Source organism: Manis pentadactyla, chromosome 1 (assembly GCF_030020395.1).
Source record: "Manis pentadactyla isolate mManPen7 chromosome 1, mManPen7.hap1, whole genome shotgun sequence".
Taxonomy (NCBI): Eukaryota; Metazoa; Chordata; class Mammalia; order Pholidota; family Manidae; genus Manis; species Manis pentadactyla.
Window position 1 is genome coordinate 15,684,050 of NC_080019.1, and position 8,300 is coordinate 15,692,349.

Here is an 8,300-nt window from a genome sequence, read left to right on the forward strand (position 1 = left end):
AGAGCATCTACCTTGGAGCATGAAGCTTGAGGTGGATCAACATGGGCTTCTCACTTAATTTTGTAGGCACACAGCAAAGACACACTTGCACAATTAAGGGTAGACTGTTAAGACCTGCTTATGTGAGTAAAATACACTTGAATAAAAGAAAAATTAAGGAGGCTAAAGAAAAAATTATGATGTGCAAATGACAAGTTATCAAAAGTCCACCCTTTAGAAAAATGTACACCTACTCTGAGCCTCAATTGCTAAAAAAATAATGAAAACCATTTGTGTGATGCAAAGTGGTATCTGGGATTGGATCCTGGAACAATAAAAGGACATTCGTGGAAAAACTGATGGGCTCCTACTAAAGTCTCAATTTCAGTTAATAGCAGTATTCTGATGTTCATGTCTTAGTTTTGACAGATGCACCATGGTTATGTACATGCTGCATTAGGAGAAATCAGATGAAAGATACAAGGAAACTCTATTACCTTTGTTAACATTTTTGTAAAGTCATAATTATTTTTAAAGGTTTTATTTAATTAATACTTCGTAAATCAATCCAGGCCATTGTCTAATACCATATTGCCATCTGATTTTTTCTGTGTATTTAAAAATTTGTCTTTATTTAGCATTTAATTTTCATATATACTAATTGTGGTAAATTATATATTACATAAAATTCACCATTTTTAACCACTAAGGGTATGATTCAGTGGCATTGAGTATATTCACATTGTTGCCCAGTCACCACTACTCCCCATCTCTAGAACTTTTCATTATCCCAAAATGAAACTGTAGCCATTAGTAGTCTGGTTTTGATTTAATTTCAAAAAGGATGGGGACTATGTCTAACTCACTCTGTCACCTCACTTTTTACTTAGGTAGATTCCTAAAATGCTTGTACAGTAATGTTTCTTTGTGGCAATGAGAGAGCCTCTATTGAATTAAAGATATAGAAATGCTTAGTATTCTGGTTCTAAGCAAACAAACGAGACTTCAGTTCACCCTTTATTTTTTTATTTACTTTTATTTATTTTTATTTTGGTATCATTAATATACAATTACATGAGCAACATTGTGATTACTAGACTTCCCCCATTATCCAGTCCCCACCACATACCCCATTATAGTCACTGTCCATCAGCGTAGTAAGATGGTTTTTCTGTGCTATACTGGCTTTCCCGTGGCCCCCACTACGTTATGTGTGCTAATCGTAATGCCCCTTTCTCCCCTTATCCCTCCCTTCCCACCCATCCTCCCCAGTCCCTTTCCCTTTGGTAACTGTTAGTCCATTCTTGGGATCTGTGAGTCTGCTGCTGTTTTGTTCCTTCAGTTTTTGCTTTGTTCTTATACTCCACAGATCTTATACTCCAGATAATTGTGAAATTTTTTGGTACTTGTCTTCCTCCAGCGTGCTTATTTCAATGAGCATAATACCCTCTAGCTCCATCCATGTTGTTGCAAATGGTAGGATTTGTTTTCTTTTTATGGATGAATTATATTCCATTGTGTGTATGTACCACATCTTCTTTATCCATTCATTTGCTGATGGACACTTAGGTTGCTTCCATATCTTGGCTATTGTAAATAGTGCTGCGATAAACATAGGGGTGCATCTGTCTTTTTCAAATTGGGCTGCTGCATTCTTAGGGCAAATTCCTAGGAGTGGAATCGTTGGGTCAAATGATATTTCTATTTTGAGCTTTTTGAGGAACCTCCATACTGCTTTCCACAATGGTTGAACTAATTTGCATCCCCCCCAGCAGTGTAGGAGGGTTCCTCTTTCTCCACATCCTTGCCAACTTGTTGTTGTTTGTCTTTTAGATGTTGGCCATCCTAACTGGTGTGTGGTTTTAGTTTGCATTTCTCTGATGATTAGCGATGTGGAGCATCTTTTCATGTGTCTGTTGGCCATCTGTATTTCTTTTTTGGAGAACTGTCTGTTCAGCTCCTCTGCCCATTTTTTAATTGGTTTATTTGCTTTTTGTTTGTTGAGGCATGTGAGCTCTTTATGTATTTTGGATGTCAACCCCTTATTGGGTATGTCATTTATGAATATATTCTCCCATCCTGTAGGATGCCTTTTTTGTTCTACTGATGGTGTCCTTTGCTGTACAGAAGCTTTTCAGCTTGATAAAAGTCCCACTTGTTCATTTCTGCTTTTGTTTCCCTTGCCTGGGGAGGTACATCCTTGATTTTTAAAAATAATGAAATAGAAATAACCACTGTTTTTTCCCCCAAGAGTAATTATTCTCTATTAAAGAGTAATTTGAAATTTATATGGTTTGACCATCTTATATTTGCTGTACCTGAGCCTGACATATCTTTGGACTAATTTTTTTTTTCTCATTTTTCATGTGCGTAGAAGCAATTTATTTTAAACTGGAAAACCTTGGTTCCATTTGTTGAATCTGCCATAAATTAACTAGTTATTGACATTTTGAAAGTCTATTGAATTTACCAAATTTTAGTTCCTTTAAATATAAAATTTAAAGGGAACAGAACTCAATTTCTTGGAACATTTCCAACTGTAAAACTCTATGAATGACTAGTTAACTTGTTATTAATTTATTTTGCTTTTTTCCATCTTGTCATAAATAAAAATCATAAATGCTCTTATAATTTCCAAACATATCTGTAAATTTCTGACAATCCTCCCATGAAAAGGTGGGATGCAATTCCCTTTCCCTTGAAACTGGATTGGCTTTAATGATTAATTTCTAACAAATAGAATGTGGTAGAAACTTCACTGCATGACTTCTGGGTCTGGATCTTTATAGGCAAAATAGCATCTGCTTGGTTCTGTCACTCTACAGACCATTTCATGCAGAAAAAATAAACAACTTCAGCTTTCTTAGAATCACAAAACTACCTATGTTACTTCTTCATAAGAAGCGTACTTAACAGAGTCAGGTAAATGTTATCTGATGACACAGGAAGTAGTGGTCAATCAATTTAAAACACATCATCATACCAAAAATCATTAACCCTCAGGAAATTAAAGCACAGCATAATGGACCAGATGCCTTTTTTTGTGAGCTGGTTTTGTGAGCTGCATTGCTGTGTTAGATTAATCCTGGGGTTGATCTCTAACAGATTTTACTTGTCATAAGTGCTAGCAATTTGCCTCAGTTATAGGCAAAATAACTATTTTTTAGTAAAGCATGTATGTAATTACCATATGTATGTCTATAGTAGATGGGGTGACCCAAACTCTGGCTGAAAGTGTGGTGGATCTGCAGGTAACAGTGCATAAGACAGGTAAGTATTGCTACTTTTAAGGGATGATATTCTAGCATGCGAAAAAGGGTAAACAAATGAATAATTTTATTATGCATAGCAATACATGCAACAAAGAAACAAAACAGAGTAACTGGGCAAAGACTGATGGAGCAGAGATCTCAGATACATTGTGCAGAGGATGAACAATGTGAGCTATTATTCCATGCAACAAGGGGGTAGACGAGAGATGCTCATGTGAGAATCAGAGAGAAGGCCAGAAGATGGTCAATAAAGACTGTGTGGTAGGGAGCATCCCTATTCTTTTCTTCAAGTTCACCTAACTAGAGGTTTTGTTAATGGCTGAAGACAACAGGGGTTCTATATTTTGTCGTAATGTAGACTACCGATGTGAGAGCATGTAATTAGTGAATATCCTTAGTGAATGTTATTGAGACAAGACTGAACTCTAATGAACAGATTTGAGCTAGGCAATGGAGGAAGGAGGGTCCTACCTGAAATGCTAATGGACAAACTTAATTGCCTAATAACATTTTAGCTTTGTAAGTTTTTAATATCATCAAACATACCAGTTGACCACAGTTCAAGTGTGCTCTCCCTACCAAGCTAGTCCAGCTAGACATTGACTCCTTAAAGGGAGCTTCCATGCTAACCTCTACTGCCTGTTCCTCTGTTGCACACCCTCCATTCCTTCCTCAACACCAACACCCAGGGAAGATGGGTGATCCTGCAAAGCTCCCATCATCTCATTGAACCAATTATTCTGCAGGATTCCTTAGCGCATTATGCCCATTAACCCAAGCTCTTTTTCTTTAAATCTTAATGTTACCAATTTAGCAAAATATTTAAAATTTGCTTAACTGAATAATGCAAACTGGTATCAACATTGCAGAAAGTGATTTGGAGAATGGCTTCTTCCCTTTACCATATTCTACTTAATGAACACAAATAAACCCACAGAGGAAAAACAATGGAAGGTGAATGATAGGAATAGCAATTGTTGGCCACATTAATTAATATCATAACTGTTTTTCATACTCCAGTTCCTTGCTTCAGTGTCTTAATTATTTTTGTTTCATTATTTTCTATATAGCAGGTCTTTTTTAAATACTGAAGGAAATACAGTCAAATGTAAAAACACATTGAGAAACAGTTAGTAACTTTTGACTATGCTAATATTAGTGTTACTATATGTGTTTGGAGACAACTATTTAAGTTAATGAATACAAGCAAAGTCTAGGAAGTATTCTTCAGGGAAATGTAGTCAGCTTATATTTTCACAGCCACAAAAATATTTTGGGGGTTGGAGCAAGACTTACAACTACCAGTGATAGTTAATATATGTTATGGTAATCATAATGGGATTGAGTTACTCAGTGAGCTAAGGGAAAAGCTGTAGGTAGTTGAAATTCTTCCGGCAGACAGCTGCATGGACATGTCAGGAAACTAATTAAAAAGTTCCAGGATGACCATGAAGCTTACACGCCAGGCTGAATATGTGAGAAGCATGCTGAGTCTGAGATGGCACAAACTGCTAGAGCTTATTCTCCAATAAGAAATGGATCCCTTGGTTAAGGACACTGGAGATCCATCCAGGGGCATTGGCTGTAGGACAGCTTAAGTCTCCCTTCATTGGGAATTTCCCAGAGGGACGAACAGTGGTGAGATTTGGGGTAAACATACCATAGATCATCATCATGACAGATGAAGTCTCTGGAACTGTCTAGTGACAGGTTGCTTGTGTTAGGGTCCAGAGTCGACCACCTCTCAAATAGACAGAAGACACTCACGATAATGCAATCTTTTTTGAGTTAGCTGGGGTCTAAGTGTCTGCCCGACACAGCGGGTTTCAACAAGGACCCAGGGCACTCAAAGCCAAGGGTTTATGTAGCATTTTCAAAGCACTTAACTCACAGTAGTTTTCCACAGTTACGTATTATTTGTGCAAGTCACACACCTGGGGGTTAAGCAAGAGCAAGATAAGATCACTCCTCAGTTAGAGTGGTTTTGCAAAGTAAGCTGACCAGGGTCGCAGCCGCCCACAACCCGGTGTCCATGATTAATTTGTTCTTCAAAACCTGTTTATCAAGCCTTACCCAGTTCCTCTTCCCCCGAGTCACATACTCAGAAAATGGCTTTTCGGCCCTTACAGACAATATTCCAGCAAATGGCAGTAGTCATTTTTTATTATTATTATTTTGAAGTATCATTGATATACAATCTGATATTGGCTTCAAGTATACAACACAGTGGTTTAATGGTTACCCGTATTACTCAATCCTCACACCCTCCAGGGCGGTTTCTATGTCAACCGAGGAGGATGTGACCGAATTGACTATATTCCCTGCGCTGCACTACTATCCCCGTGACTGACTGATATTATGACTGAGAACTTCTGTGCCCTTTTTCCCTCTCCTACCCACCCTTCCCACCCGCTCCCCCATAGCGACCACCAGTTACTTCTCAGCGTCTGTGAGTCTACTGCTGTTTTATTAATTGTTTCAGAAGGCAGTAGCATCTTGAAGGGTGACTTTTTAAAATTTGCAAAGCCTCTGTATGCTGACCGACTAGAGCTGAGCCCATCCACTCAACACCCCAAAGTCAGTGTTTCCCAACTCGCTCCCTGTCAGGACACACAGACATAGATGCCATCGGTGAAGCACAGGCAGAGAGGAGGAGCAAGCGGCCACTGGCTCAGGGCCCCTCCCTCCCTGCGCTAAGGAGCTAAGCTGCCATTACCCACCAGCTGGGAAGTTCTGCCTTCCGGGAAAGCATTGCTCAGGAGCACAATTTGAAAACTACTGATCTAGGGACCAGAGGTTCAGAGAGAGTGGGTGACCTACCCAAGGCCACAAAAACCTAAAAGTGAAAACCTAGAACAAGTCTGACTCTTTCCCTGGTGTTTATTTTTCCATTTTTGCTAGATAAAACAGGGTCAGTTACTGGTATATAGTTCCAAAAGAGGAATGACAAAAAAAAACGCCATTTCCCAAGGTGAAGGTAAAGAAGATACAAAAGAGAAAAACACATAGCATTCTATACCTAGACTTGGGCACCAGACTGTTATGCTGATGATTTATAGCTCAAGGTACAGGAAATTGATAATACTGAAACAACTAGATAGCAGCAATGGTTTTTTAAATTCATTTTATTATCATTAATCTGCAATTACATGAAGGATATTATGGTTACTAGACTTCCCCCTTCACCAAGTCCCCCACCCACAAACCCCATTACAGTCACTGTCCATCAGCGTAGTAAGATGCTGTAGAATCACCTGTCTTCTGTGTTGCACTGCCCTCCCTATGCCCCCCCCCCCCACATTATACATGTTAATCATAAGGTCCCCTTTCTTTTTCCCTGCTCTTATCCCTCCCTTCCCACCCATCCTGTCCAGTCCCTTTCCCTTTGGTAACTGTTAGTCCATTCTTGGGTTCTGTGATTCTGCTGCTGTTTTGTTCCTTCAGTTTTTCTTTGTTCTTATACTCCACATATGAGTGAAATCATTTGGTACTTGTCTTTCTCCACCTGGCTTATTTCACTGAGCATAATACCCTCTAGCTCCATCCATGTTGTTGCGAATGGTGCGATCTCTTTTTTTCTTATGGCTGAGTAATATTCCATTGTGTATATGTACCTCCTCTTTATCCATTCATCTACTGATGGATACTAAGGCTGCTTCCATTTCTTGGCTATTGTAAATAGTGCTGCGATACACATAAGGGTGCACCTGTCCTTATCAAACTGGAGTGCTGCATTCTTAGGGTAAATTCCTAGAAGTGGAATTCCTGGGTCAAATGGTAAGTCTATTTTGAGCTTTTTGAGGAAACTCCATTCTGCTTTCCACAATGGCTGAACTAATTTACATTCCCACCAGCAGTGTAGGAGGGTTCCCCTTTCTCCACAACCTCATCAACATTTGTTGTTGTTTGTCTTTTGGATGGCAGCCATCCTTACTGGTGTGAGGTGATACCTCATTGTAGTTTTAATTTGCATTTCTCTGAAGACAAGCGATGTGGAGCATCTTCTCATGTGTCTGTTGGCCATCTGAACTTCTTCTTTGGAGAACCGTCTGTTCAGCTCCTCTGCCCATTTTTTAACTGGATTATTTGCTTTTTGTTTGTTGAGGTCTGTGAGCTCTGTATATATTTTGGATGTCAACCCTTTATCAGATCTGTCATTTACGAATATATTCTCCCATACTGTAGGGTACCTTTTTGTTCTATTGATGGTGTCCTTTGCTGTACAGAAGGTTTTCAGCTTGATATAGTCCCACTTGTTCATTTTTGAGCAATGGCTTTTTAAAAATAAAGATTTATTACTCATTTTTTGGTACCAAAGTCAATAATTCATGGAATACACCACTTCAAGCCACTCAAGAATAGCAGGGAATACCCCTAAAACATCCCTCCCCCGACATTTAGCCCAGAGGAACAGATACATGGCTGCTGCCTCTGCAGTATGAAGGAGAATGAGTCTTTCCACAGAACAAATCCCATTTTTATCCGAAGAACCAAGCCCTATCATCATTCATTATGCAGAACATGTAAAAAATGAGAAAGCAGTTCTCAGTTCTTCCCTAACATGTTTAACCCTGCGTCCACTGCTTACAGATGCTCAACCTGTGCACAGCATACCAGGCCCCATCTCAGCCCAATCGAACCCAAACTGAAAAACACAAAGGCACCTGCCTGGTTTTTCCATCCCTAGTGGTCCACAGACCAAATTCCAAATTTAAAGAACAAACAGTGTTTTTTGGTTCAAAATACATGTGCTAACAGCCCTAATCCCAGACACTAAACTACCTCTGATGCTGTCTGGGACTTCATCCTTGTCGACATCAGGCATGTCCTCTGAACTTAGAATTATGTCACAAGCTGAGGAAAGCAAAAGCCACCATAACCTTGACTTGCAGGTAATGACTGGGCCTTGGCTACTAACTGAGACAATTAAAGTGGACCGTTTTTAAAAATTATTTTTATTATTTTTATTATTTTTTGAATTTTGGTATTTTTAATATACAATTATTTGAACATTATGGTTCTAGACCCCCCCTATTAACTAGTCCCCCC